Source organism: Littorina saxatilis, linkage group LG2 (genome assembly GCF_037325665.1).
Source record: "Littorina saxatilis isolate snail1 linkage group LG2, US_GU_Lsax_2.0, whole genome shotgun sequence".
NCBI classification, from domain to species: domain Eukaryota; kingdom Metazoa; phylum Mollusca; class Gastropoda; order Littorinimorpha; family Littorinidae; genus Littorina; species Littorina saxatilis.
Window position 1 is genome coordinate 82,421,599 of NC_090246.1, and position 26,546 is coordinate 82,448,144.

The 26,546-nt window shown below is 44.3% G+C and overlaps 1 protein-coding gene and 1 long non-coding RNA gene across 3 annotated transcripts in view; one reads left to right on the forward strand and one right to left on the reverse strand.

Moving 5' to 3' along the window:
• Positions 1–26,546, reverse strand: part of LOC138959910 (triple functional domain protein-like) — a 243,912-nt gene that overhangs the window by 51,673 nt on the left and 165,693 nt on the right. The gene's annotated exons all lie outside the window — the stretch shown is intronic.
• Positions 5,136–26,546, forward strand: part of LOC138959914 (uncharacterized) — a 194,090-nt gene continuing 172,679 nt past the window's right edge. The window contains exon 1 of the long non-coding RNA XR_011453824.1: positions 5,136–5,269. This is a non-coding gene — a long non-coding RNA (uncharacterized lncRNA). The remainder of the gene's footprint in view (positions 5,270–26,546) is intronic.

A 26,546-nucleotide genomic window follows, 5' to 3' on the forward strand; every position in this document is an offset into this window, starting at 1 on the left:
TTAACAAGGGTAAAAAGAGAAACAGAATCCGTTAGTCGCCTCTTACGACATGCTGGGGAGCATCGGGTAAATTCTTCCCCCTAACCCGCGGGGGGTAACAGTAATTCACATATCTATAAAAATCAGACACAGCTCTACGAAATGCACCTCCTTAGCTAGCAGGCGAGAGGTTCTAACTGAAGTTACTTCTCGGAAGTTTCCCAGATAGAATAGCTCTCTGTCAGACCGACTGTCAACAAGCTCACGACTAGAATAAACTCAACCGCAACTCGGCGAGATGCACCCCCCTAGCTGTAGCAAAACGACACTTACTGCAGCTACTTCTCACGTCTTTTGCACGATTGACTGCCGACAAGCCCACAATAAAACACTCATAACATCAGACACAAACTCGGTGAGATGCACCAACCCAAACCAGCCGCACAGCCGTCCTAAACTGACCAGTATTTCACAGCAGTGGGTGCCAACACGCCCACAATACGCTGGAACAAACTAAAATCAGCCACAACTCAGGGGAAGCGGAGTAAAACAAAGCGTCCGGCGGCGGTAAAGAGGTTACAGATGAAGTAAAGCAAAGCAAACAAAACACGCAGGCACCAGTCCGGTAAGCACGGTGCTCGGTGCCAGAGAAACAGTCTCTGATGCTGCTACCAGGGGTCGCAATCTCCACATGTGAGTGCCGACACAGGCACGGCGCCCAGGTAAAAGCAAAGATCTTGTATGCTAAGCTACAAGTAAGGCGCTCGGGTAAGAATCGTGCCTGCCACTACGGTCCGGCCCGAGCTGTAGATTGTAAGGTTCTGTGGAAGTGGAGGTAAGTAGTTTCACGTCTGGCGGTGGTGGGAAGGAAGAGGTGGTGGTGGTGGTGGCGCGAGCCTACCTGTGTTTCGAGTTGGAGACGAGGCGTGCACCCCGCCCCCTGAGGCCCATTCCTGCACTGCTCTCTGACAGCACAACTCTCCACTCATGCATCCCGCCAAAAACTACACCACCACCACAACTTCCCCCTTGCTCGGTCATTCTCTGCATCTCCCTCTCTGTTGTTGTCCGCGCTGTGAAGTGAACCAATCAATATCGACGCAAATAAAGTACTTATGATGCAACACAGACCAGTGACGAAAACACCCATTTCTACCTCCCCATCTCATCATCCCCATCCCCAACGATGATAATCCCACCGACCCTAATGCTGCGTCGCTCACAAGAAATAACGGTGACGAAAAAAAGAACAGGACCTGAGTACGGTGATAAATACAAGACATTTTACAACCATTTGAAAAATACATACATCCCCCGTGGCTGCCCGCATAACAAAATCGTTTTTACTTGACTAAATGTTTTAACATAGAGGGGGAATCGAGACGAGGGTCGTGGTGTATGTGTGTGTGTGTGTGTGTGTGTGTGTGTGTGTGTGTGTGTAGAGCGATTCAGACCAAACTACTGGACCGATCTTTATGAAATTTTACATGAGAGTTCCTGGGAATGATATCCCAGGACGGTTTTTTTTTTCGATATCCGGCTTTTTGTAAAAGTTGAGGCGGCACTGTCACACCCTCATTTTTTTAGTGTTTTGAACTTGCCAGTGTTACAGCACAGAGCAGAGTCCGTCCCGCACTTTGCTTTGTGTACATCACGTGGCCACCCAAACACCCGCACAACGCAACATTTTCACGAGAAAAACACGTTTATTTGTTTGCTGTGTCTGTATTACACATTTCTATTTACATTTACCACTGACACACCAAATTGTATACTTTAGTTTGCAAGTGAATCGTTATCATACAAAATAACGTTATTACGAGACAAACAGAGATCTCAGAGATCGTCTGCTTCTCAACTGTTTCGCGCAAATCGTGTAATATCTATTTTTGCGGAAACCTCCCGAAGAAATGCAATCTCAGCGGCTTCCACCTGCAACATAGTCGTGCTTATTTGGAATGTGACATCCTGTTCTTCGTCAGTCACACCTATCTCAAAAACTAAGCGTCGCGCAGAACCAGCGCCCTTCCATTACCCTATCACCAGCCCATTTCCATCGACGAAATCCCATCTACCCTATCCTAATCCCAGACCGAGCGACGATAATCCGTAGCAAGAGTATGTGGCGGGGTGACAGTGGGGCGTCACAATCAGGGGAACAGCACGCCCTGCACGTGCAGATTGTGGTCGAGACGCTCGCTGACCGACTTTGTACTACACTTCACACCTTCTGCTTCACACAAACTTCAACTTCAACTCAAAGGCTTGTACAGTGGAACACAAGCCCCCCCCCCCCCCCCCCTTCAGACATCCAAATTGCGAGGAAATCCTAGGGTTGTGTGAACAAGGAAGTGCCCAGCAGGGTGGGAGGGACCTAAGCGAGATTCGTTTTGAGTCCTCAACTTATTCGACCCGGAGCTCACTGATTACTCAGGTGAGCCAAACAGTCAGAACAAAGAAGGAGGGAAGTCATAAACCGTAAGGTCTTAAAAGTCGAGTTTCACTGTGGGCTTTGCCTCAACTCGATCGTCTGGAGGCTGATGGTGTGTTTACATTCGTTTCTCGTCAGCCGCCTCTGTTGCTGCTGTAGTGTGACCAAAGGTTAGACCCTGTGTTGATACTTCTAGATCGTACCCGAGATACGGCACCCCTCTGCTGCACGACTTCTATGCCGATTAAGCTACAAAGGTAACTCCGAATTGTGCTAAACATCCACATGGGACTCCGACCTGCAACCCTGCGTTCCAAAGAAGTGCCATTTAAATACCCCTCACAAACTGCAACCGGTTCGAGGATCTTGCCTTTCTTCAAGCTCCGCGGTAATAACTGTCACTGCGCCTCTTCAAAATGCCAGTCGGGTTTCAATGCCATAAAGGTGTGTTGTGCAGTCTACCTTAGAAAATCCGTTTAAGCTTGGGCACCCAACCTACTTAACTTTGCATTTCATAGACAAAAGCTCTGACATCGAAGAATGTGACTGTAATCCTTAAACAAATGCAGTGACACCGCATACCTATCTTCCACACTGCGTCATAAAACACATGAACCCTCACACACACACATAGAAGCTGACGCGCATGAAGTAACCGAGTTAAGGCAGAGCATCCGTATCCCCTGTCAAGCTAATGTGACTGGAAGATAGATGAGCAGTTCGAACACGTCCCTGCACTCATCCGTCTCCCGTTCACCCTAATCACCAGCGCAATCCGTCAGCTCATTCGCCCCATAGCAGTAGCACTCTCACACTGAGTGATTTGTGTGTGCTCCACGCCTGAGTGTATATCAAAGAATTGAATAAATTGTAATCCCACTGACAGACCCAAGCCTTTCTCTATCATATTGTTTTTCCAATTACAATCCCGTGGTTCCACATTGTGTTTAAAACAAGCATGCTATGAACATGCATTGAGAACTCTGACACAATACCACAACATGAAAGTTACCGTAATAAATGATAACGGAGAGAGGAGAGAGAGGAGAGGAGAGAGAGGAGAGAGAGAGAGAGAGAGCACCTCGATAAATTATTCGCCATATCAACAATATTTCTCCGTTACGCTAGTCTGCCGAAAAAAACATATTAATTTTTGCTGTCTGTGTTGGTGACCGCGTGACGAGACAGAAGCAAGCAGCACAGAAGGCGAGCGCTACTACTGAAGGGAGATAACTACAGGCAGGCGACACGAGACGATCACACAAGCAGCCGCGGTGACGTCGACTTCGCCCAGACACCTGAGGAAATGCACGATGGGGGACGAAGAAGAAGTATCGATACAGGCTTTCCTCTCTCGATATGTATTTAATCACTGGCATATATACAGCACTCCATGGGTTCGGTAAGTGTACGACTGTGTGTGTGTGTGTGTGTGTGTGTGTGTGTGTGTGTGTGTGTGTGTGTGCGCGCGGGCGCGTGTTGGGAGCATGGATTTGGTACCCCACCCCCCTTTGTGTGTGTGTTTGTGTGTGTGATATTAGAAGGTAGGAGAGAAGCTCACCTCCCCCACCCCCACACTCCCTCTCGGCATGTGCCTGTGATTTGAACACAGCGCAGCATCTCTCTTTTTCAACCATTCGACTTTTGTATCGAAAGTGCTGAGAAGCACGGAAAACTCAGATACAGCTCTCTCTGATCTTATCATCAGGGGGACATTTAAAGCTGTGGTCTATTTATGACTTTCCGGGGCTACGAGGTTGAAAAATAGGGATAAAATCATGTACAGAATTCTGTACAACAAACGCTACCCGAAACCCCACCTATACGGCGTGTATGACCTTGAGAGCTTCAGTCAACGCTTGCATTTTGCAGTGGTAACATCCGGTTTGCTCTCTCAGAGCTGAGCATATTTGTCAAGAAGGATCGAGCAGAAAAAATAAACGACTTGGCAGGGATTCGAACTCGAAGGCCTCGGGACCTCGAAATGTCGGGGCCGATGTCTTAACCGTTAGGCCACTTCACCAGTGTTGTCAAAGATAAAACAAGTCGCGTAAGGCGAAATTACTACATTTAGTCAAGCTGTGGAACTCACAGAATGAAAGTGAACGCACTGCATTTTTTCACAATGACCGTAGTCCGCCGCTCGTGCAAAACACAGTAAAACTGACGAGACTGTTTAGCGCGGTAGTGGTTTCGCTGTGCTGCATAGCACGCTTTTCTGTACCTCTCTTCGTTTTAACTTTCTGATCGTGTTTTCAATCCAAACATATCATATAGATCTATATGTTTTTGGAATCAGGAACCGACAAGGAATAAGATGAAATTGTTTTTAAATCGATTTCTGAAATTTGATTTTGATCATAATTTTTATATTTTTAATTTTCAGAGCTTGTTTTTAATCCAAATATAACATATTTATATGTTTGTGGAATCAGAAAATGATGAAGAATAAGATAAACGTAAATTTGGATCGTTTTATAAAAAAAAGTTTCATTACAATTTTCAGATTTTTACTGACCGAAGTCATTAATTAATTTTTAAGCCACCAAGCTGAAATGCAATACCGAAGTCCGGCCTTCGTCGAAGATTGCTTGGCCAAAATTTCAATCAATTTGATTGAAAAATGAGGGTGTGACAGTGCCGCCTCAACTTTTACAAAAAGCCGGATATGACGTCATCAAAACATTTATCGAAAAAAAGAAACAAGAAGGGCAAAGCCCATACGACTCACATGCTTGACCTTTACATGACCTTGACCTTCAGGGTCAAGGTCAAATAACTAAACCTAACAATGACATCATACACTAAGAACTGCTTTACACATTTTTCCTACCAAAATACATGTGACCTTGACCCAAGGTCAAGGTCATCCAAGGTCATGCAACACAAAGCTGTTAATTCAAGACATAGGAAGTACAATGGTGCTTATTGGCTCTTTCTACCATGAGATATGGTCACTTTTAGTGGTTCACTACCTCATTTTGGTCACATTTCATAAGGGTCAAAGTGACCTTGACCTTGATCATATGTGACCAAATGTGTCTCATGATGAAAGCATAACATGTGCCCCACATAATTTTTAAGTTTGAAACAGTTATCTTCCATAGTTCAGGGTCAAGGTCACTTCAAAATATGTATACAATCCAACTTTGAAGAGCTCCTGTGACCTTGACCTTGAAGCAAGGTAAACCAAACTGGTATCAAAAGATGGGGCTTACTTTGCCCTATATATCATATATAGGTGAGGTATTGAATCTCAAAAACTTCAGAGAAAATGGGGAAAATGTGAAAAATAGCTGTTTTTTAGGCAACATTTATGGCCCCTGCGACCTTGACCTTGAAGCAAGGTCAAGATGCTATGTATGTTTTTTGGGGCCTTGTCATCATACACCATCTTGCCAAATTTGGTACTGATAGACTGAATAGTGTCCAAGAAATATCCAACGTTAAAGTTTCCGGACGTCCGGACGGACGACTCGGGTGAGTACATAGACTCACTTTTGCTTCGCATGTGAGTCAAAAACATTTATCGAAAAAAAGAAAAAACATCTGGGGATATCATACCCAGGAACTCTCATGTCAAATTTCATAAAGATCGGTCCAGTAGTTTACTCTGAATCGCTCTACACACAGACACACAGACACACACACACACACACACACACACACACACACACACACACACACCACGACCCTCGTCTCGATTCCCCCCTCTATGTTAAAACATTTAGTCAAAACTTGACTAAATGTAAAAATTAATCATTTTATATCATTCTACACTTGAATTACCATTCATGTGTTGCAAAAACGTTAAAATTGCCATTAAAATTTGCCTTTATTTGCAAACATGATTCACGAAATCGCAGTACATGTTTACACCGTCATGCTACACGACATTCGCGCCATGCAAATAGCTGCGATATCTCTATTTACAACATTCAAGAAAAATGACAAGAACAGTAATTGAATCTCTCCAAAGCTCTGTGCAGTTGAAAACAGACATCTAAGAAATGGTTATACATGTATTCACTTCTGAACAATGGACGGATAGAGATATAAATCATGCTGCTTCAAGAATAACATAACATGAATTTATATCAATGTTTTTCCTTCTTTTTCTCAATTGGCGCAGTAGCCTCGTGGTTAGGACATGAGACACGAAGTCTCGAGGTCGAGAGTTCGAATCTTCGCCGGGACGTTTATTTTTTCCCCTTGATCTCTCTTGAAGATAAAAATATGATCAGTCTTGAGAGAGCAAACCGGATGTTATCCCTGCAAAATTCAAGCGTTGACTGAAGCTCTCAAGGTCATACACGCCGTATAGGTGGAGTTTCGGGTAGCGTTTGCTGTACAGAATTCTGTACATGATTGTATCTCTATTTTTCAACCTCGTAGGCCCGGAAAGTCATAAATAGACCACAGCTTTAACGCGCAGTCCGTCCCGTCAAAACAGTTCGGGTCACCATCTCCGATATTGTCAGACGTTTTTTGTGGGATAAGACCATCTCTCCATTTACAATTTAACAAACAACGACAGCGTAAATGTTTTCTGTGAAGAGTGACAAATTGTTCATGAATTAATTTTATTTAAAGCCACCAGTGTGTGTCAAGGAGTTAATTCATACACAAATTTAAACTCTGCACAAGAAGCAGTCCAGTCAGGATGTTGATTTTTGGCGTATGTCCAACTGTCATGTCATGTTCAAGCTTTGAGATGGCGAGCAGAACTGCTCCCTAGGGAAGGTATTTTGTAACACGAACCCATGTCGATCTGATGAATTAATTCAGCAAAACATTCATACGGGTTACACGCAGAAGATTGTCAGTCGCAGAAGCAGGAGAGACAATTCATGAAGAGCCAAGAAGCAGCGACCGGAAGATCTTAGCCTTGGTAGGCTGCCACGCATTGACTGATTAGCAGGAAACATCTGCCTGGAGGTGGACAAAGACGCAGAGAAAGCAACACTGATGGCAAACACCAAAGTCCCAGATCTTGGCCACAAAGACGTATCTTGGGCACAAAATTAGTTTGCTGTCTACTAATCAGTATAGACACGCTCGGGTTGAGACGAGAAGGGAAATCAAAAGGTGTTTCACCCTGCGTACAAATCGGCGCGACAAGTGAATCCTTGGGTAGATGAAACTGGCGGGGTTTTGACGCGCGTTTCGTTTATTTCCCAAATGAACGAAAGTTCTGTCCTTTCCCGAAGATTGGCAGGTGAGAAACCATGTCTTAATTTTTTCGTTGAAAGCACACATACGTCACGATGTCACTTACCTGTGTCAAGTCCGTTCATGGTCACACCTGGACTGCGGAGTCAGTTTTTTGCTGAAAATGTATGCAACCCACTAGTGGTGATGATGGAACAAAAAGAGAGAGATGACAGTGAGGTGAATTTGTGGGACTAACAGCAACACCACCAACAACAAAAACCCACCACCACCACCACCACGGATGAAAAACCCCGAAGACAAACACGGGTGAACTTCAAAAGCAAAAATTCTCTTGCAGAGAAATCGTCGGCGTCCATGCATCGTGGTCCGACATATTGGTCGGTTTGTCATCATGGACACCCATTCACAACTTTCTTCCCAACTGTCTCTGTTCACAAACCCACGTTCATGTCCGACCGCACCCTTCTACCCATGTAGCCACACCCATGTATACATCTGGTCAGACGCGCTGACCTGCCGTAAAATAATCAACGTAAGTTGGACACCATGTCCTTGTCGACAGTTATTTTTCGGTTGTGCTTCTTGGTAAGCATGCATGTTGCTGTATTGCCATGTGTGCGTGTACGTGAATAAACCACCCGGACCTTTCGCTCGTAGGGCCTGGAGCTCTCTGGGAAGTCGTCAGACGCGCCGGCCATGAAATGATAGGTATGATTATATGATGAGCACTTTATATAGGCTAAAGTTTAACCCTGTCGTGTTTCTTGGTATGATTGTTGCTGTATTGTCATGTGTGTGTGTGTGTGTGAGTGCGTGCGTGTGTGTGTGTGTGTGTGTGTGTGTGTGTGTGTGTGTGTGTGTGTGTGTGTGTGTGTGTGTGTGTGTGTGTACATAAATGAAATGTAGTTTAAACCAACCGGACCTTTCGCTCGTATGGCCTGGAGCTCTCGGGGAAGTCGTCCGAGACGCCGGTCATGCACGAGCACAGCCTGGAGATGGTGGGCAGCTTGTGGCGCGACTTCTTGCGACGCCGGCCCGTCATCACGTCGAAGCGAACCTGTTTCCACGACTCTTGAGACATGGGGGACACCCCGGGCATGCTCCTGCCTCACCCTGAGATACACGGCACTCACACCCTCTGCTGGCGTCAAGGTCAAGGGGGTGGAGGGGTGGGGGGTAGGGGTGGCCTGATGTCTTTGGAAGGTCGATCTCGCCTTTTCTGGCAAGATCTGAGCGTTTTTGTGATGCTATGCGGCGTTTTTCTCAAAGGACTACATCGTCGTCACTCCTGACGTCTGTGGACCGTCACGAAAGTAGGAAATGTATAAGATGCAGAAAAGGCGTTACGAGGTAGTGGCACTACGAAGACGCAATGTCAGGTAGAATCTCTTCTCAACACTCCCCGTTCTCTACACAGAATAAGGAGCTGAACGTTCAGTCGTGTAGACGCAGAGGTGTAACAGGAACACACACACATGCATCTAAGGTCACATGCGTCTGCTGATCCCCACTGAAGGCTGCAATTTTCAGACCCGGCTAGAGGAACACGAACAGTGTCACTCGGAAGTGCGTCTCACTAAATCAGGTAACGTATTCTACGATGGTTTGATCGTTTTAGTCTTCACGCACCGCTAACCCCTAATACTTTCTGAACACAACTCCGGAACACATAAAGCAGTATCGTGTAGGATTCCTTGTTCTCTCTGAGGAGAATGCAGGTACAAAAGTCACCAGCATCCACACACAGAATCATTTCCAAACTGTCAAACAATTAAAAGGTTCCTAGAAAGTTCCCAGTTGAAGGAATGAGTCTTGGCCTGAATACCGTTCCGTGTTGCAGTTCACGGTTGAGTCTTACACAGAGGAAACGAGGGATTTCTCCAGTTACACCCCCATTCATCACACTCCGCCTCCAAGCCAAGCTGGCGGAGATCTAAGCTACCCGCCAATTTCTCTCCGTCGCTTCACTTCAGTTTCGAAGATTTTCAACTTGAAAGGCGCTTTTCGGCAACTCCCTCCAGAGAATTGTTGCCTAATTGAATCAGCGAGTAGAGCCGTTCAGCAGTTTGGCAAAGGTAGAGGTGAGGAGGAAACGTCATGGGTAGTAGAACCGCAGAGACCTGAGAGTGCGTGGAGGACCTTTAGGGAAGCGTTCACCTCTGGTTGTTGCCAGATGGAGATAAGCTCGTCCACGTTTTTATCAGCCTTGTCAGCTTTGGTCAAGCGAAACATCAAACTGAAACTTCTCCACAACAGCAGTCTTCAGTCCACAGATAATCACGGGTTGAACTAACGGGAGTGCCGGTGTGGAGAACAAATCCACCAGGGGTAGACAATCTGTGTCCGGAGGGCCAAGCTTTCACAAGTCACAGCACATTACAGCCACCTTGGGCAAAAGGTGGAGATATTTATCAATCACAATGGCAGCATATCATAGTCACCTTTGACTTTGCACGCAGTGTTTCATAACTGTCCGCTTTGACTTGGGGCGGGTTGTTTCGCCAAGTCCTTAGCTTCAGAAGCACCTCAACCGTCCTGCAGGGAAAGTGAGTCCCAAAGGGTATTGTTCACTATCAAAACACGCTACTGTTCGCACGACTTTACACGAGAAAGGCATTTCACTTGCAATTACAGTAACTTCTGCATGATTCCAACATCATGTCAGGAAGAGTTATGCAGAAGCCATTGTAATATGCCAAGAAAAATATTCTCGCCAGTTCCTACGCCAAAAACGACCTCTGCAAAACACGATCATTTTCCTGTCGACTATAGAAGGTTCTCGTTTAATCCATTTTGTTAAAAAAAAAAAATTAATTTTGTGTACTGTATAAATTAATCTACTTTTTAATCATTAACTCGTTTACGTGTGTCTGAACTAAAAAAGTTATTTTAATAATCTACCTCTGTTTTCTTTTTGCAACAAAGGCAGAAAATATGCGCGACTCGACCGTTCACAGCAACCCCTACCAAATGACATGTAGAGTTGGAAAGTAAAGAACAACAGAAGAACTATAGCAGCATGTTAAGTATTTATGTAGCTCGGAGGGCGTACACAGCGATCTCTACCAAAAGACACGTACAGTTGGAAAGCAAACAACAACAGAACTAGCAGAATGTTACAGTACTTCAGTAGCTGGATGGCTGTCAGACCAGAGAGAGAGAGAGAGCATTGTGCCAATTGCCACGAACCATCCTACCTGCCTGACTGACAAGTCAACAACGGTGCGAACACACTCGTCTTGCTTTCCAGCAATGGAATGTTTTGCTTATTTAAAGATACCTTTCTTTTCCATTAGGTAAATCACCGTAGAACCGCCCTCGCTCTCGCGTGGGATAAGAGCACCCGTCAACTTGGACACATACCAAAAATCAACAGCCTTGGTGCTTCCTGTGCAGAGTTAAACAAAAATTTCTCCATTTGTACTGAATTAATGTTGCGCATTGGCATAATTATGCGAGTTACGAATTGAATTTAGCAAAGTATTCCCTATTTGCATCAAAAACATTTAAGCTGGTTGCCTATCGACGCTCGTCCGTACCATATATTGCCTTTGTTTTTAGAATAAAGAAAAACATTATTGTAGTTTTTTTTACTTTTGTTTTTTTAGTGCTAGTGAAAGCAAAATGTTCTGTAATTCAAACGCATGCCAACATTACAGGCTTTGCTACATGATATTGTTTAGCCTATAGGTGGAGACAGAAAGAGTTTCGAGGAATAGAAACAGTTGGCGCGGAGTGTACCTTTGCCGGGAGTGCTATAAGGTGGGGTACTAGGCGCGCTGTGTGATGGTGCCACGAGATAAGACTTCAAACTGTCGTTATTCACCCACTCCAATCCGACGCGGAAGCCCTTATCGCTTACGTCATCCGAGGTTGCGGTTTTTAGTTTGTTGGTTTGTTTTATTAAGGGCAGGGGGGGGGGGGGGGGGGGCATTTTGCTGGATGTACAACTTCTTAGTTGTAAGTTACAAAATCTCCCTGAGTTCTAGATATATACAGAATAGATAACTGGAGAGAGATAAAATAACGCAAAATAAAATAAACACGAGACTGTATTGCACTTTTACCACGACGCAGTTATTGCGATATGTGTGTCAATGAGGATATATGCAACGAGTGTCGTGTCTCTCACACGTAATAACCGTCATCTTCCATCCCCCGAAATCGGCGTATGCTGCCTGAATGGCGGGGTATAAACGGTCATACACGTAAAAATCCACTCGTGCTAAAATCATGAGTGAGCGTGGGAGTCTAAGCCCATGAACGAAGAAGAAGAAGAAGACTGTCATCTTCCCGACTCCGGCGCTTTACCTATTCGTATCTGGATGGTCGCCAACCAGACTGTTAGTAAGACCTTCACTGCATTCCATAATTCTGCAGAACAATTATTTTCTCCTTATCTCACAAAACCAGTCGCAAAATGTTTTGTGGTGGGTTTTTCTGACAATACTTGTGGTAATAACGTAGTGACTGCGCAGTGAGTCATTTATAGACAAAAAGACAAACAAACCAAACCAAACCAAAAACAAGTCGCGTAAGGCGAAAATACAATATTTAGTCAAGTAGCTGTCGAACTCACAGAATGAAACTGAACGCAACGCAACGCAGCAAGACCGTATACTCGTAGCATCGTCACTCCACCGCCCGTGGCAAAGGCAGTGCCCGTGGAATTGACAAGAAGAGCGGGGTATTCGTTGCGCTAAGAAGGATAGCACGCTTTTCTGTACCTCTCTTCGTTTTAACTTTCTGAGCGTGTTTTTAATCCAAACATATCATATCTATATATTTTTGGAATCAGGAACCGACAAGGAATAAGATGAAAGTGTTTTTGAATTGATTTCGAAAAAAAAATTTTGATAATAATTTTTATATATTTAATTTTCAGAGCTTGTTTTTAATCCGAATATAACATATTTATATGTTTTTGGAATCAGCAAATGATGGAGAATAAGATAAACGTAAATTTGGATCGTTTTATAAATTTTTATTTTTTTTTACAATTTTCAGATTTTTAATGACCAAAGTCATTAATTAATTTTTAAGCCACCAAGCTGAAATGCAATACCGAACCCCGGGCTTCGTCGAAGATTACTTGACCAAAATTTCAACCAATTTGGTTGAAAAATGAGGGCGTGACAGTGCCGCCTCAACTTTCACGAAAAGCCGGATATGACGTCATCAAAGACATTTATCAAAAAAATGAAAAAAACGTTCGGGGATTTCATACCCAGGAACTCTCATGTCAAATTTCATAAAGATCGGTCCAGTAGTTTAGTCTGAATCGCTCTACACACACACACACACACACAGACAGACGCACATACACCACGACCCTCGTTTCGATTCCCCCTCGATGTTAAAATATTTAGTCAAAACTTGACTAAATATAACTACGCGCAATCTCATCCCAGTGTGTATCGTCATGATATTTGTGTCAAGGAGGAAGGAAATGTCTAACGATATAGAATTATATCTCTCACATGGAATAACGATTATCTCCTGGCCTACAGAGGTTTACCTATTGGTGGGCCGCCAACACCAGACTGATATCTCTCACCCTTCACAGCCGACCGAGTGAGAGGTCTTAACTCTACATTGAAAAGCTTATGCGGATTTGTACCCTATTCTCCCTAGCGAGTGTATATGTTTACATTCCCGAGTTTCTTGCTCTCTTTTAGTTTCAAATTCTTGCGATCGTATGCACTATATTGTGCTCGTGTTTGATAGAACGGTAGAATGGGTTTGGACTTCCGTTTGAGGAATTAAGCCTTCTAGCTTCTTTTTTGTGTGTGTACATAACTTTTGTGTCTGTTCAACGTGATCTACGTAACAACATAAGAAAGGATATTTTCGCGACAAAACCGGCAGTTCGCCAACAGAACGTTTTTTCTGTCTTCTGTGATATTCGGATAGACGCCAAGGTGACAAAAACTACATCCACGTGTGTGTGCGAGCGCAGACTAAATCCTCTATGCCGACTAAAATATGCTCACTTTATGCTCTGTGCAGACAAACATTCTCTAGTTTATGCCCTGCAAATATCTTCCACTGTAATTATCCACGATACCTCCTCACAATCAGTCCGCTGATTACCCACAGCAGCACAGCTGCCACGCTGTTCTCAAGCCAAACTAATCCTTTCTATTCCATCTCAAGAGATGCAAGCTGCCTCTACCTCTTAAACCCATATATGAGCGAAGGCCACGCAAAAGTACAGACTGTCTATTCAGTCGCTGATGGCTGTGTAGCATGATTATCAGGCCCAGACAAGCCAACAGAAGAAGAAGAGGAGAAAAACAGTAGATGAGACGAGACCACCCAGGTATGAACGCCTCTTGATCGGGATGCATCACTAAACAATCCCAGGTTCTCTCTTTTTAGTGACGATAAGGGGCTGTCGCTTCTTCCACCGTTTACAGACCCGTCTCCTCTCTGCTATTTCTGCTCGTACTGGGCAAAAAATAACGGTATGCTGCACCTAAAAGGCCAAGATTAATGGTACAAATGAAATTTTTTTTGTTATCGCTCATCAAATTTCACTTACTTCTGGAAATAGCGAAGTTTTTTTGCAACCGCATTAGACGTAGACCTACGTGAGAGAAATGTTGTCCCTTGATCAAATTAATCCTATCAATAATAGCAAACTGGGTCAAAATTATAACAGATTTTGCTTTTCTCCTAGATGACATAATTGGCGAAAACCATGCACGAATTACCGTCCAATGGACAACGTTCCAATTAAAACCAGTAGTTGAGCTTGTTTGTCCATGTTCAAAATGAATAAAACCTTGATTAAACCAAAAGCAGTATAATAATCTGTACCATAGCTTAATTTAAACGCTAATGACGAGATGCTACGCGAACCAACGGGAAGTTCTTTGCTCATTAACCTTTTTTCGGCAGACACTCCATAATTGTCCAGTACACAATAACTAGTAATTAACACATATTGCAAACCGCATTAACAGAAACAAAGACAATTTCAAAGGATAATCACCCCGTGAAATCTAAGCCTGGTTTATGCAGAGGTTCCTCTCGTTTTAGACCTAAACCAACATCCGAGAAAAGTACGTCTTAAACGAAGCTGAGTCTTCAAATGAATAATTATTTAGGCTAACAGAATGTATGGGGGAAATCTGGGGAAACATGATTTTATAGGGAAAAGAAGGTCCTACGTTTAGGGTTTTCTTGGTGTGTAATATGCATTGGGACACTCAAAGCTAGGCATGCATACTATTCTGGGATAAACGTAATGTATATAGAAGAAGAAGGACAACTGAAAAAAACGTTGTAGAGATCGGGGGAAAAAAAATCAGTTAGGCAGCTGGCGTAATCCAGACAGACTGTTGTCCCAAAAGAACACTGTAACTGTTGCATGCCTGACACATTCTGTCACGCTTACATGTTATAAGACACGTTGCAGCTCAAGTTGCTGGAACGATGAGAAGTGTTGACAGACATACAATCCAACTTTTCGTTCACACTGTGAGAGAAGAAATTGCTGTTTACCTTGTGTCGGCTGTGAAAAAAGGGCACACCTCTCACACGTCTAAACACTTATAGTCGTCAATCCCGACTATATATAAATATGCCCGCATGGATGGGTCTTACTTTTACAAATGTTATTAGATCAAACTGACCTCAGCTAAGCCAAGATCGACCACAGCTTCAAGTAACCACATAACGATTAGCTGGGGAAATATCCGTACATCTACGGTCTGAATGGCGCCAAGCCTTTTTTTTTGTGGGGCATGTCTGACCTTCTGTACATGAGAGAGCGTTTAAGCAAGGGAACGTCGTTCAAGTGACACCGATCATAACCAGTTCCAACCGCAAAGTGAAAAGTGTACATGACAGTTACCACTAACCAGGCTGGGGGAAATATCCGCACAGCGCCGTATCGATTCAATCTAGGTCACTGAACTGTAGTTTTTTGCACGAGCGCTAAAAGCAGTCTGACGGCGTCCGACTGTCAAAATGCTATCGACCGGGATAGTTGTTCCGAGTTCGCGTACAGGACAACCGTACTACACTTCTATACAATGAACTTGTACACACAAATACTCCCACGTGTATGTTTTATCAGCAGGTTGGGTTCCAAGATAAAAACTACCCGAATGCACGGTTGTATGCCCCGACAGCAAGGTCGTTGGTTGTACCGATGGCGGTAGATTCACCTAATCAAATTAAACAGTTTTAATGCTAATAGTAACCTTCACAAACTACTTGCTGCCTTGAGCAAAGGTAGAATTTTTATTGCAGTTAATACACAGCTTAAACATTCCGACTAAACAAACACGGAAATGGTGCTTGGAGTCGATATGAATATACTGTTTGACTCGTGAACTTCTTTCAGTCGATAAAACCAACACTGTTCCTCAATGAAAAATGCTTCACTAAGATCTCACTGTGACACTCTGTCGCGAATCAGAAGCGTTCATTTACAGAAACAGGATTAATACATCTCAACAACATTTAATGCTGGTTGTGACAGTCTGCTACGTACGTAGTTATCCTTGTCAAACTCAAAAGTGTGCTACCGTTTACGGGAAAAGGAAAAAAAAAACTTAACCTACATCTTATCTAAAGCTGATCGATAAACTCCTGTTACGTACGGATTTATCACTGTTTCAAATTAAAAGCGTGTTACTATTTCGCATCAAACACTCAGTTACTGTGAAAAAGAGGAAAAGAACAATGTCGGTGCCCAAGGCTTAGGTGTCGAAGTTTATCTCACCTGAGTATCCACACCAGGTTTTCAGTGTCTCACACATCGTGAACTTTTCTTTTCTCGAGTTTTCTTCCAGTTAACTTTCTTCCTCTCTATACACGCCGTTATATCAGTATATTGTGCATGCCTAGTTTTGAGTGTCCCAAAGTTTTTTTTCTTGTTATCATCAGCTGCCTGGTGCGATCTGACACTATTATTCCTGCCTTGTCAGTTACAGCTTGAAACCGCTGCGATAAACAGGTTTAAACTGCAGGCCTTTCTCACCTTCCCATGTGCAGTGCAAAAAAAGAAATAAACCTCAAATTTGCATGAAATAAGATCACCCAATGAAAAAAATGAAAAACACGGGTGTCTTGTCCTGTGTAAAAATGTAGTTCACTATTTCTTTCTATTGGTTTTGAGGGTTGAGCGATATTTTCGGTCAGAAGAAAAGTAATGTGACAGTGACGGTGATGGGAGGAAGCGGCTAAGTATCTAGGACTAATTGAGTAATTAATTCATCTAAACTGGAAGAGGCACATCCCTAAATGCATTAAAAAAAGGAAAACGCTTTGACAGAAACTGAACGTCTCTATCTTTCCTTACACAGATGAAACAGCCTCAGCACCCAATGAGTGCATCCTTGTTTTGTCTACATTGAATACTTTGATCAGCGGTTCGTGGCGACTGGCACATAATCAGCATGCCCAGGTAACACAATAAACAGATTAAATCCCATCAACACTTCCACTGAACAGTCAAATCCAAATCTGGCCAAGAAAACACCACGCTTTTCCTTGTGCACCAATCAGATAATTTATGTAACGTGCAAAGACGGTCATCGGTGACCCAAAATTAGACACCCTGAGAATAATAGTCCATGCCTTGCAAAGCTGAGCGGCTGTAGCCACGGAACTTCGAGATGAACACACTGGTTTCTACCTGTCCGTCAACTACTCGTCGTGTACCCCGGAGAAGGAGGAAGACGCACGAGGGAGGGTCCTGTTCCCCCCCCGGTGGCTGTGATGCCAGACTTGGCTATTGCTCTCCCTGCCCGTCTCTCCCGCCGCCATGACACAGCGAGCAGGGGCACACCACTCTGGCTGCCTCACATCAATAGCAGACGACACTATTGCTTGCAGGCTGCTCTCTCTCCCTCTCTCTGGCAGCGGGAAGACTGTATCAGTCAAGTTATGCACGGCTGTCTCCAGGACAGAAGGAACACGATGGACTCCCGGAATGGGTCTCCTCACGGACCTCTTGGTGCCCCGTGTTGGTCAAACAGTGGAGTCACGATACGAAGCATGCACGATCTATCAAGACATGACAGAAGACGCGAGGACGGGAGGCGACCATTACCTGGGTCTCCCAGTCACTCAGGTTTGTTTGTTTATTTGGTGTTTAACGTCGTTTTCAACCACGAAGGTTATATCGTCACTCAGGTAATAGCACTGCACACAGCGACACGCTGATGATCAGTGCACGGCTACTAACTCACACACAGCACCACAAATCAATGAATAATAGATGCCCGCTTGGCGACTAGCGCGGCTCGGGCAAGTAACCACTTGTGACGTTCTTACTCACCGCCACAGATTCCCCCACTCCGTCACTAATGCAAATCTGAGCAAAGTCCACCACAGCGATGACGTACAATCTCCACAGGCAACGAGAAATCCAAAACTTCGATTCACATCATACGAACAGACTGTCTGGTATGAGGGTCGATGCAGGCTCGCGACTGTAGCTGCAAGTAATCAAGGTCCTGACTGGTTGAAAACAAGCGCAGCAAGGTTAGATATGATAGTTCGAGATTACCTCTCAGCTGGCGACACGGGTCACACGAGACCTGTCACACGCACCTGGCTTACTACAGAGATGAGAAGTGTGTGTATGTGTGAGTGTGTGTGCGTGCGCGCGCGCGCGCGCGTGTGTGTGTGTGCGTGTTTGTACCTGTCGTTGCACATTGTCTGCACCATGCATCACGCACACTGGCAGTACTACTACGCCAGCTGTCTCCCGCCCCAGCTGTTCACTCACTCGCTGTACGCTGGAACTCGCACTGCTAGCAACACGCGTGACACGAAACGCGTGTTAACACACACAGTACGACAAGGTACAGCAGTGTCCCGTTACACACGGCAGCCCGGCCAACGTCCCGCTTCCAGGAGACTGGGGCAAGGGCCCGACGTGAAGAGACACCACTCCGGGCAAGGCGGCGGCATGGTAAGGCGAGTCACAGTCACTCACACTCAGTGCCTGACGATCCGTCGGAGGGACGGAGGGAGGAGGCTGCCCGTGCTCGGCTCGAGACAATCGATACGATAGAGAGGACACGAGAAGAGAATACGGGAGGATGATAAGGGAGGAGGAAGAGCCCGACGGCAGCAACAACACAACGCGCCTACCGTCACTAGCTCTGTGGGAGCGCAAGGCAGGACTCGAATGTGGTGGCTGCTGCACCTCTACATGACTGTATGTATGACGCTGGGAGGATGTGGGGCATCTGATGGTGTGACTGACCGCACCACATGATGAATTGGGTGGGAACGGACCGGAGAGCCGGAGGTCAATGCGGCAGACTTGGATAGCAGGTCGTGCACCCTGGTCGGGGCACAATCAGATGTCTAGTTCCTGAGTCCTCCGAGCCTAGCCCGCCAGACTAGGAAGTGTTCGGCAAGTTTGAACAGCTATGAAAGGTCCAAGGGTTGACCTAAGAGCGAGGTCCCTCATTCTACTTTCTGAGCCCTCCTCGCCCGCTCCACCGGCCCATACTGTAGGAGGTGACTACTTCAGGAAGCTCTAAAGCTGCGAATGGATGAGGGATGTGGTGGGTTAAGTTGGGGTAGGATAGGGGTTGGGCTGAGGGCGATGCAAATTTCACTGGCAGCTCGTACAGCTCGGCGGGGGTGGGGGGATGGGGTTAGTGCCTGTCATACACGGTGACGGGGATTGACGGAAATAGGCTGGGTTGTGAACCTCTTAGCTAACCTAGTGTTTGAACCCTTACTGGACGTCCTGGCCACCTTCATTCCTATTCCCCAACGTCCTGAGGTTGACAGCATCAGGCGCCTTTTTAACCCTCCAGCCAATTACTGGACAACGCTCCCCCTCCATTCCTGTCAGTCTTGCCACGCCACCAAGGACTAACAGCATCATGCGGGATTTGAACCCACTCACCGGACACTGCCCTGGGAGCAGGAAACAATAGTGCAGATCCCGTTTGGTCAAATTAAGGCAACTCCGAACAGATCAATGGAAAACTTGTCCGTACAAACGCGAAATACAGTCTCCACAAAAAACACTTAGCTTCTGATCTTATTTTGTATCACATCACTTTGTGCGAGATGTCATTATCTATGTTAACATCGTGAATACGCTTCACTCTCAGCACGAAAGCAAACAAAAAAACATCTTAAACACCCGAATGCCCACACATCATTGACAGTTCGTGTTTACGAGTAGGATCTGTTTGAGAAATCGTGATCACACTCCAAAAAACACCGGACATCTACAGCAAGTGTTTACAAGATTGACCGCTTTCTTTTTTTAATTAACCTAGTTAGTCCGACAGATCCAGTTAGTGAGATGTATTTGACCACACGTGGACATCCGCGAAGCGCTGTGCGGGCAACGGATATAAGACTAATGGCTTTTAGCTGCCATGACGTTTTGACAGATGACCATGTGTCCTCGCCGTTAGCATGCATCTGCTGGTCTCCGGCGAATGACAAAACTCTTTCATGTCTTATCCCAGTTATCATTTTTTTATTACAGTACAATACTCAGAAAAAGAGGCAAGCATGCAGTACACCCGTCACCATAAAGCTGGTAGCGGAACTTTCGATGTCATGGTATGAACATAAAACTGTCAATAACAAAACGCACACTTAATGCTGACAATGGACTATTTCTCCACACGGAGGCGGTGAACTGGTGACCATAACGAGGCATGCATGCCGTGGCTGTCATCATTCAGCAGGTAGCGGTGGACAGCGCAGCACCTTTGATGTTGGTCAGTCCTCCCACCACTGATTGATATGTGGCCTGTTGAGTCCTGGCTGCCTGCCTTCTCGCATTATGCCCCCCCCCCCCCCCACACCCTCCTCTCTCCCAACTCCTTCCATCAATCCTATACGCTTTGTACCTTCATCCCCTCTGAGAACATCACCTTCTCATTTTCTTCTCGCTGTCCATTCCGTCTTTCTGTTCGTATCCTGCTTATCCGAGGTCAGATGGTCTCTGTCCCTTGCGTCTATTTGAGGTCAGATGATCTGACTGAATTTGTCTTATTTGAGGTCATAGTATTACTTCTGTTCTTTTGGTCTTATCCGAGGAAAGAGGTCTCTATTCTTTTGGTCTTATCCGAGGTCAGATGTCTCTATGCTTTTTGTCTAGGCCATATCTTTTTATCTCTTTTCGGGGTCTTATCCTAGGTCAGATGTCTATCCTTTTTTACATTTAGTCACGTTTTTTTGTCTAATCGTAGGTCAGATGTCTCAATCCTCTTTTTGTCTTATCCGAGGTCAACTGTCTTTCTATAATTGTTCTTGTATCCGAGGATGTCTCCATCATATTCATTTTGTCTAATCTAAAGTCAGATGATCTTGTGTTTATTTGTCTTATCCGAGATCAGATTGTCTCTTTCGTGTGTTTTTTACTGGTCACATGGTCTATGTGCATTTTAGTCTTACCAGCGGTCAGATGTATCTTTATCTTTTGTCTTATCTGAGGTCAGATGTCTCTGTCCTTTCTGTCTTATCAGAAGCCGAGGTCATATGTCTATTCCTTTTTACATTTAGTCAAGTTTTGACTAAATGTTTTAACGTAGAGGGGGGAATCGAGACGAGGGTCGTGGTGTATGTGCGTGTGTGTGTGTGTGTGTGTGTCTGTCTGTGTGTGTGTGTAGAGCGATTCAGACTAAACTACTGGACCGATCTTTATGAAATTTGACATGAGAGTTCCTGGGTATGAAATCCCCGAACGTTTTTTTCATTTTTTTGATAAATGTCTTTGATGACGTCATATCCGGCTTTTCGTGAAAGTTGAGGCGGCACTGTCACGCCCTCATTTTTCAACCAAATTGGTTGAAATTTTGGTCAAGCAATCTTCGACGAAGCCCGGACTTCGGTATTGCATTTCAGCTTGGTGGCTTAAAAATTAATTAATGACTTTGGTCATTAAAAATCTGAAAATTGTAAAAAAAATTAAAAATTTATAAAACGATCCAAATTTACGTTTATCTTATTCTCCATCATTTGCTGATTCCAAAAACATATAAATATGTTATATTCGGATTAAAAACAAGCTCTGAAAATTAAATATATAAAAATTACTATCAAAATTAAATTGTCCAAATCAATTTAAAAACACTTTCATCTTATTCCTTGTCGGTTCCTGATTCCAAAAACATATAGATATGATATGTTTGGATTAAAAACACGCTCAGAAAGTTAAAACAAAGAGAGGTACAGAAAAGCGTGCTATCCTTCTTAGCGCAACTACTACCCCGCTCTTCTTGTCAATTTCACTGCCTATGCCATGAGCGGTGGACTGACGATGCTACGAGTATACGGTCTTGCTGAAAAATGGCATTGCGTTCAGTTTCATTCTGTGAGTTCGACAGCTACTTGACTAAATATTGTATTTTCGCCTTACGCGACTTGTTCTTTCTCTGATGTCACACGGTCTCTTGGATGGCTTAACGGGCAGTAAGTTAGATGATATCTGTCCCTTTTGTTTTATCTGAGATCAGATGGTTTGTTTTATCTGTGGTTAGACCTCTGTGCTTTTTGACTTATCAGAGGTCAGATGCCTGTGTCCTTTCTGTCTTATGGTCATAATTATGGTCTGTACCTTTTGCTTTCTCCGGCGTCAACCGGTCTCTTAGAGGGCGTAACGGGCAGTGAATATGATGGTATCTGTCCCTTTTGTTATATTTAGTCAAGTTTTGACTAAATATTTTAACATCGAGGGGGAATCGAAACGAGGGTCGTGGTGTATGTGCGTCTGTCTGTGTGTGTGTGTAGAGCGATTCAGACTAAACTACTGGACCGATCTTTATGAAATTTGACATGAGAGTTCCTGGGTATGAAATCCCCGAACGTTTTTTTTCATTTTTTTGATAAATGTCTTTGATGACGTCATATCCGGCTTTTCGTGAAAGTTGAGGCGGCACTGTCACGCCCTCATTTTTCAACCAAATTGGTTGAAATTTTCGTCAAGTACTCTTCGACGAAGCCCGGGGTTCGGTATTGCATTTCAGCTTGGTGGCTTAAAAATTAATTAATGACTTTGGTCATTAAAAATCTGAAAATTGTAAAAAAAAATAAAAATTTATAAAACGATCCAAATTTACGTTTATCTTATTCTCCATCATTTGCTGATTCCAAAAACATATAAATATGTTATATTCGGATTAAAAACAAGCTCTGAAAATTAAATATATAAAAATTATTATCAAAATTTTTTTTTTCGAAATCAATTTAAAAACACTTTCATCTTATTCCTTGTCGGTTCCTGATTCCAAAAATATATAGATATGATATGTTTGGATTAAAAACACGCTCAGAAAGTTAAAACGAAGAGAGGTACAGAAAAGCGTGCTATCCTTCTCAGCGCAACGAATACCCCGCTCTTCTTGTCAATTCCACGTGCACTGCCTTTGCCACGGGCGGTGGAGTGACGATGCTACGAGTATTCGGTCTTGCTGCGTTGCGTTGCGTTCAGTTTCATTCTGTGAGTTCGACAGCTACTTGACTAAATATTGTATTTTCGCCTTACGCGACTTGTTATATCTGAGATCAGATGGCTTTTCCCTACCGGTTATGTCTCTTCTATCCGCTTATTTAACTTCAGGTCCCTGCTCCTTTTCCTGGTCTCTGCCTTCTTTCTGACATTATTTTCACACACACACACACACACACACACACACACACACACACACACACACTTTTGAAGCTGACAAGGCGGAGAGTCTAACAAAAGCAAACATGTTCTCCTTTATTTCCAAGCAGCTGTCGGTCGATTTGGCTGCAAACTATTGCAAACCGTACGGCCAATTATCGCTGCTCAGAGACGGGTGTAGAGCAAGGATGGTTTCCTGTACATGCTAGATATAGATCCCTGGCGAAACAGCGGCCTTGTTTGATGCTGCCTCTTGTTTGCTGGCAGTCACCGACAGCCGAGGGAATAATAAGGTGCGAAATGAAACATCAAGACGGACATTTACTGAAGCTACCAGCTGGAGAGGAATGCATAATGCGCCGTGACGTCGATGATGGTAAACACAAAAGGCACCTGGCTTACTACATAGTTTTGTGCTGAACGTCATGACGCACCGTCAACACAAGTGGTGCAACAATCAAACAACTGAAATGAACGTTATCTTACAAGGATGAAGATTTAAGGCTGGGCCTTTACTTACAATGTGTCCCTGGGACACAGTCACACACACACACACACACACACAAAGTAAGAAAGACAGAGAGATGGAAAGAAGGAAAGAAATGATAAAAAAATAAAAAAAAAAGAGTGAAAAGAGCGGCGGCAGCCACAAGCATGACAGGAGCGATGAGACGAGCGATGGTGTGGTGTGGGGGGTGTGGTGGGGATAATTGCATAGAAAGAAGACCTGGGTGTTTAATCTAGTCAATCCATCAAACTAAGATATTTTCCAACATCAGTAACAAATTACAATCGATCAAATTACACGGTCCAACGCGACGAGAATACGTTCAATCTCATCCAAAATCTCTTTTGACATTTCCCGACATACCCACGACACTATCATACCAAGATTGCATGTATCCAGGCAGGGGGGGGGGGGGGGGGGGGGGCTGGGCAAGACACATGTCTCAGAGCAGAACGTAACTACTAACATGACATGCTTCAGAGCAGTAAATAACCGATTTCAACATTCTAACCCCAAATCAAACTCTCTGCGTACAATCCCGGATACTTTCTTTCTTCCTTTATTTGGTGTTTAACGTCGTTTTCAACCATTCAAGGTTATATCGCGACCGGGAAAGGGGGGAGATGGGATAGAGCCACTTGTCAATTGTTTCTTGTTCACAAAAGCACTAATCAAAAATTTGCTCCAGGGGCTTGCAACGTAGTACAATATATTACCTTACTGGGAGAATGCAAGTTTCCAGTACAAAGGACTTAACATTTCTTACATACTGCTTGACTAAAATCTTTACAAACATTGACTATATTCTATACATTACAAGAAACACTTAACAAGGGTAAAAGGAGAAACAGAATCCGTTAGTCGCCTCTTACGACATGCTGGGGAGCATCGGGTAAATTCTTCCCCCTAACCCGCGGGGGATATCACGGATACAATCATTCCCAACAGTTCCCACTGCCGTATAAGGAAAACGTGAATGGAAATGTCTGACATAATTCTGTTCACGAGCAGAAAATAACCAATGTCAAAACTCGGGCTCCAAATCGAGCTGTACTGTATACCGTGGGTTCGATGCCAGATATCATCTACCTAAGCAGCTTCCCTAGCTAGCCGTGTAGAGAAAAAAGTTGTCTGCGACCGGAGCCTACATAGGTTCCAGAATAGCACAGATCAATGCGGCGTCGCTTTTCAAGACAGGGGCTGTGAAGGCAAGCGCTGCTGCAGCAAAATTGGGGGAAGAAAAAAATCAATGAACGAGTCAGACGGACCGCTGGCTTGTACACTTATTACACGCCACATCCACTCGCAGGCTTGTGGAAGTTTGGGGGTGGTGGTTGGAGGGGGAGGGAGGTAGTGTGGGGCGAAGAAGGTGTAGTTATACATCCATGGGAGGGACTGACACATATATCATGAATCCTGAACCCGAACAAAAAAAACACACAAAAAAAAAAGAGAGAGAGAGAAAAAAAAAGGCCATACTCAAATCCGGATTTCCGGCATATGCCGGAAGAATCCCACCCATGTACATCACAGGGAGTTATGTAGCCTTGTCGATCTCATTTGTATACTATTCTGATTTTACTAGAACAACAACACCAAACCCTCCCCCTAACAACAACAAAATTGCCTGTACATACGCACCCCCCCCCCCCCCTCCGTTTGCAAAGTCGTTCACTTCGACTATTATTATTTTATTGTGCGTGGTGGATGATATTCCCGTTTTTATTTGTTGGTACCTGTAGCACGCCCTGGATCGTGGAACGCCTAGTTGTGTCCACAGCATGCGCTACACACGATTATGTCCCCCGCACGCGGAAGCAGAGTTGATATATATCGCAAAAGAATTGCCCTGTGAAGGTATGTTATGGCAGATCACATTATTTATTATAGATATTCCGAAGCAGAATTGCCTAGGCTATAAGTACATATGTACTTAGGTCTTGTGTAATCGTGAATAGTGCATGGCGTTCGATTTTCTGCCGAAGTCCGTGAAAAGTATGCAGAGAGGTCTCAATTTCATACAAATTAACCCAGAACTACCATTTGAATCACTATTCTAATACTCACAGTTCAATCTTCGATACCTTGCAGACTTGTATGCGCGTTATTTTGTGGTACTCGATTCTCAGTGGGTAAGGTCCCCCGCAGACACCAGATAAGGTCCCCCGCATTTTTGACCAAGCTGCGGGGGATCTTACCCCGTCAAATTTGACTGTTGATCTTTGTACCCATCGTGAGTCTAAACTAAGCTAAGCTGAAACTTAAAAATGGAAAGCAGTATCCACAAGTAGTTACACTTTGACAAGCAAGAAGATTAAAGCCCTTCTGTTGACCGTGCTTTGTGTTATTTTATCATTTTTAACGTGGGGAACAGTATTTTCTGACCTGTCTTGGTGAAATTTCTTCTCTTATGTAGTACACGAGAGTATAAATGGTAAGAAAACTGGCTGATCCAATGCAAAAAAAAAGTACCGGTCAGTATGATATAAATTTCAATACAAGAAAGTCTGGTTATCCACTATTTTAAGGCATTAATTTGGAGACACCTACCATGTGGTTGGTCTTGCGGGGGACATAATCGTGTGTAGCTCCTACGGTGGATACTTGTAACTAGGCATTCCACGATCCAGGGCGTGCTGTAGGCACTACTTCCCAATTGTTTCCTGACTTGAGTCACATATCCACTTCCTGCACTTGACTTCCAAAACGCGACACTAATCTCCTAAGACAAGATTCAGTGGAGTGAGACCGGACACACACGTGATGCGATTGGAAGCGGAATGTGATAAGCCGTGGCACGCTCTGCATGAGTGACTCTCATTTCTACCTGTCGAGAG